This window comes from Chrysochloris asiatica, unplaced genomic scaffold (genome assembly GCF_000296735.1).
Source record: "Chrysochloris asiatica unplaced genomic scaffold, ChrAsi1.0 scaffold00107, whole genome shotgun sequence".
Lineage (NCBI taxonomy): Eukaryota > Metazoa > Chordata > Mammalia > Afrosoricida > Chrysochloridae > Chrysochloris > Chrysochloris asiatica.
The window spans coordinates 8,488,362-8,494,099 of record NW_006408625.1 but is presented as its reverse complement, the minus strand read 5'-3'; the positions used below and the strand labels follow the sequence as shown (position 1 = coordinate 8,494,099).

The following is a 5,738-nucleotide window of genomic DNA, read 5'->3' as shown; positions in this document are numbered from 1 at the left end:
ATAAGGCTGCCTCCAATCCTGCTGCCATGTTCTTCATCATATAATCCAGCTTCTTCTATTATTTTCTTGGCATACAGATTAAATAAGTATGATGAAAAAATACAACCCTGGTGCATACGTTTTCTGATTTTAAACCATTCAGAGTTCCCTTGTTCTATTCAAACAACTACTTCGTGATCTATGTACAGGTTCCTCATGAGCACAATCAAGTGTTCTGGAAGATCCACTCCTCTCAATGTTATCCATAGTTTGTCATGGTCCACACAGTGAAAAGCTTTTGTGAAGTCAATAAAGCACAGATAAGCATATTTCTGGTATTCTTTACTTTCAGCTAAGATCCATCTTACATTAGCAGTGATATTCCTCCTACCACATCCTTGTCTAAATCTGACTTGAACCCTTGGCAGTTTCCTATCAATGTACCTTTGCAGCCATTTTTGAAGTAACTTGAGCAAAATTTTTGCTTGTGTGTGATATTAATGATATTGTCTGATGATTTCTGCATTCCATTGGGTCATTTCTCTTTGGAATGGGCACAAATATGGATCTCTTCCAATCAGTTGTCCAGGTAGTCTTTCAAATTTCTTGGCATAGATGAGTGAGTGTCTTCAGTGCTGAAAGATTTCAATTTGTATTCCATCACTTCCCAGAGCCTTGTTCTTTGTCAATGACTTCAGTGAACCTGGAATTCTTCCTTCAGTATCATTGACTCTTGATCATATGCTACCTCTTGAAATGTTTAAACATTATTCATTTCCTTTTCATACAATGACTCTGTATATTCCTTCAATCTTCTTTTGATGCTTTCTGCATCACTCAATATTTTGCTTGTTGTTGTTGTTAAGAGTCGATAGAATCCTTCAGTATTGCAAGTTGAGCTTGAATTTTTTTCTTCATTTCTTTCAGCTTAAGAAATGCTGAGCATGTTCTTCCCTTTTGGTTTTCTAACTTCAAGTCTTTGCACATTTCATTATAATACTTGACTTTATCTTCTCAAGCTGCCTTTTGAAATTATCTGTTCTGCTCTTTTACCTCTTCATTGCTTCCATTTGCTTTAGCATCTCTATACTGATGATCTACTTTCAGAGTCTCTTCTGACATCCATTTTGGTCTTTTCTTTCCTTCTTTCTTGTCTTCTTAATGGTCTTTTACTTTCTGCCTGTATAATATTCTTGATGCCATCCCACAACTCTTCTGGTCTTCAGTCATTAATATCTAATGCATCAAATATGTTCTTGAAATGATCTCTAAATTCAAGTGGGATATGTTCAAAGTCGTATTTTGGCTCTTGTGGATTTGATTTAAGTCTCTTCAGCTTCAGCCTGAATTTGCTTATGAACAACTGATGATCTATTCCACAGTCTGCTCCTGGTCTTGTTTTGGCTAATGATATGGGGCTTTTCCACATCTCTTCGCACAGATGTAATCAATTTGATTTCTGTGTATTCCATCTGGTGAGGTCCATATAGTGATATTTGTGTTATTTTTAAATGATATTTGCAATGAACAAGTCATTTGTTTTTGAAATTTTTATCATGCGATCTTCAGCATAGTTTCACCCACCAGGATCATATTTTTCAACTATTGATCCTTCTTCTTTGTTTCCAACCTTTGCATTATAATCACCAGTAATTATATAGGTACATCTGGATTACATATTTGATAGATTTCAAACTGAAGAAATTATTTTGTTGTTGTTATGTGCCATGGAGCCAGTTCCAATTCATAGCAACCCTGTACAGGGTTTCCAAAGCTGTAAATCTTCAAGGGAGCAGAACGCCTCATCTTTCTCCCACAGAACAGCTGGTAGTTTTGAACTGCTGACCATGAGATTAGCATCCCAATTCATAGCCACTACAATACCAGAGCTCCTTGAAGAAGTTAGTAGAATTATTAAATTTAATCATCACTGGTTTCAGTGGTTAGTGTGTAAATTTGAATAATTGGCATTAGTTGGTCTTCCTTGTAGGCATATGGATATTATCCTATCACAGACAGCATTATACTTTAAGATAGATCTTGAAATGTTCTTTTTGATGATGACTGTGACTCATTCCACTTCACTGTGTCATTTCCAGCATAGTAAACCATGACTGTCAGATACAAAATGTCCAATACCCATCCGTTTCAGTTCATGAATGCCTAGGATATCAATCTTTATGAATTAAATTTCATTCTTGACAACTTCCAATTTTCCTATATTCATAATTCATACATTCCATGTTCTAATTATTAATGGATGTTTATAACTGTTTCTCCTCATTTTGAGTTGTGCTCCATCAGCAAATTAAGATCCCAAAAGCTTTGAGGAGGCAACTCTTTCTCAATCATATTTTTTAAGTCCCTTCCAACCTGAGGGGCTCATCATCAGTCACTATTTCTGACAATACTCTGGTGTGTTTCAGAATGTTTCAAAATTCAATATTCTGGTGCTATCTGACAGTATTCCATAAGGTTGTTCATTAGGTGTTCAGTGAATAAACATTTAGAAGTAGTCTGCATCTTCTTCTTTCTAGTATGTCTTAATCTGGAAGCTCATTTGAAACCATGGGTGATGCTGCAAGTATTTAAAATAATGGTGGCATTGCTTCCATTATCACAGCAACATACAAGTACCATAGTATGGCAAACTGACAGATGAGTGGCAGCAAAAGCTAGTTAGTGGCTTGGTATTACAGAAATCAAACCCTATTCTAAGCAGAGGTTGTACTAACTGATATTTGACATACTCATTACTAAGGTTTTTTTTTCTCCTGCTTTTCTTTGTTTTTTGGAATTCAAAGGAGAATTTTATTACAATTTGTATGTTATAAATACCTAAGAAACTATTTTCTTTACACTGTTATTGACATATACTTTTTATCTCATACAAAAACACATTGTAAAGCTTGTGCTTCTCAGCTCTAGCCCTTACAGGCCCACCCTATTGAGGCTCAGCTGCTTTTCTAATTTGCAAAAATCAGAAGTTGCTAATCTTCTGCAGCAAGTTGTGGCGCTGCTCCTCAGGTCTAATGCTCTCAGTGATGGACTTTTAAAAAGTGCTGCTCATTCACCTTCTGGAGCAAGGAACTAACAGAAGAATTGGCCTTGCTCAGAGTTTCATAGCAAGTGAGGACTTTCAAGGCCAAGACATAGAGTGGTTCACATATCTCTTGGTGGAACATGGCCATGATGTACAGAACGTGGCAGAATATCTGGATATAAACAAACAGGGCTTACTGAGACAGGTTCTGCTCTTGTCTTTGGGTCCACGGGCCCACTGGATGGATCAACCTAACTGAATCCAGTTGGTTGGTCATACTACTACAGAGAAGCTTGTCCACATGGCTCCAGCCCTCTATAGGAAGCCAATTGCGGCAACTCGGGCTGTAGAGAAACTGGAAAACTCTCAGGAAGAGGATGGAGAGCTGGAGTTCCTGGGTGAGAAACTTCAGGTTGAGCAGGGGAACAAACTACATGTATTCCAGGCTGTATGGGACATGGAGGAGCTGTTTCTCCAACAGTCTGCTGGTCAGCTGTAAAGGTACTCCCATTCCTGGGGGCTACACCAAGGCATGACTTATACCAGGGCCACCAGAAAGTCCTTGCTGAATAGTCTGACTTCCTCTGGATTGCCCACATCTACCACTACGAGGGAAGCATGTGCTCACAGATGCTGCTGGAGATACAGCCACACTCCATCCAGGCCAGAAGCTCTGTGTCTAGCCAGCACCTGGGTGGGGCTGGGAGGTCCACTCCCACTCAGAGAATTTACAGATCTTGAAAAGGGTGGCTGGCACCTCATAGTTCAAGTGGCTCTCAAAGAAATTCTTCAGTAATAGGCCTAACATCTAGTCTAGCTGCTCTAACTTCCAGTGGAGCCAGGGCAGGGACTTGGTCCAGGTATCAGGGGAGAAGGTCTCAATGTTAGCCAGCATTATCTGACAGAGAAGTACCAGGATGTGGATCACCAGATCCTTCCCATCCAAAGAGAGGTGCTGCTTTTCCTTGGGGAGCTGCCAGTACTTGCTGTAGCAATTGAGGTGTTGGCACAAGGTGAAAATGAGCAGGAATGGGAAACAGGTCTGGAGCCAATACTCTGAGCCCACGTTTGCTTCTAGAGTCTGGATGAAGATCTTCGGGCTGAGGTCTACCTCTTCCACATCTAGCATTAAGAAAGGCAAGACAAATTCCTTGAGCACTTCATCTGGCTAGAGAAGAGCAGCAACTGGAATCCCTTGGGGCTTCACAGGGCTCATCAGACAGCTCAGGAACTCCAAAAATTGCTTTTCTTCTTTGGGTGTTGAGAACTTCCTCCAGACAGTTTCTTTGAGGCATGACACCACGAACGTGGTGAGTATGATTGGACTCTCCTCTTTGGTGAACTGGAGGGTGGGGAAGGCACTGAGAATTTGAGCCAGGAATTCAAGGGTGCCAAGATTGACCACAGTTATGCTGCACATTTTCTTTACTGTGATTTCAGGGTGCAGTATCATTAGCTAGGCCACAAAAGCCACTGCTTTAGCCAAGCCTTATTCAGAGGCGCTCTGTGTGAGCTGGTTAAAAGTGGTATTGAGAAGGTATAATCTCCACTGAGTGGTTTCCAACCTGTCTGGATAGAGCTGGTAAAGGAAGACGGGGATAAGACTTTTGTGGCTCAATAGTGAATTGCTATCAGAACTGACTGTGAGTATTACAAATGTAAAGGTAGATGTTTTGTAACAAAAGGAGGGGAGTAGTTGATTTTGCAGTCCAAGAACGGAGGACCCTGGGACTGTCAAGGGAGAAGAGCAGAGTGGGGGCCCTATTCAGAGTGACTTCAGAAATGGAGGCAGAGACAATGACATGGAAAAATGGAGTGGCTGGGGACTCTGAACTCAGGGCAGGAGAGGGGCTATGTGCTGATGGCTGGGGGGGCAGGCTTGTAGGGTTTACCCTTTGGTTTAGTTGTTTGAATGGTTATATATTCCTGAATGCTTCCATGTATAGCAAAAAAAAAAAAAAAAAAAAAAAAAAAAAAAACACACACACACAACAACAAAAAAAAAAAGCAGAGGGAATGAAAGCAAATGCTGTTGAATGATGATGCATTCCAGGATAAACAGAATCTGAGGGATTTTATCAAAACCAACCCAGCACTTCAAAACATTCTAAAGGGAGTTCTGTAGGCTGAGAACCAACAAGAACAGACAACAAACAGAGATTGACAGGTATGACAACACCATCTGGAACACAGCCAACAGAAAGCAGAGTCCAGAACAGAACAAGACTACAACAACAAACTCAAGGGATCCCAGAGATCAACCGAAGGACATAAATATATCAATGTCAAAAAAGGGACAAACACAGCAAGAGAAGCCTAGGTGCTGGGGATGCCAGGTAAATTACAGGTTACAATGGAGTATCCTAAATGCAGAGAAAAATTAGTAGACTACAAGTTAACCCCAAAGAAAGTTAACACTCCACAACATATCATAAAAACAAATTCCCAAACAGAACAAGCGAACAGAGAAACCAGGAAGAAACCGACCAGAATCAACTCAAAAAACACAAACCCAATACAAGAAGGAAAGCAGAACCAAAGAATGAACACCACCACCAAAAACAACAAAGATGAAAAATGGAGAAGACAATAAATGCTGGCGGGGATGTGGGGAAACTGGGACACTCCTGCATTGCTGGTGGGATTGCAAAATGGTTCAACTTCTCTGGAAATCAATATGGCACTTCCTCAGAAGGTTGAAAATAGAAATACCTTA

At 40.4% G+C, this 5,738-nt stretch overlaps 1 pseudogene; it reads right to left on the bottom strand.

Moving 5' to 3' along the window:
* Positions 1-2,959: 2,959 nt before the first annotated feature.
* The window catches only part of LOC102822470, a 4,039-nt pseudogene continuing 1,260 nt past the window's right edge, over positions 2,960-5,738 (bottom strand).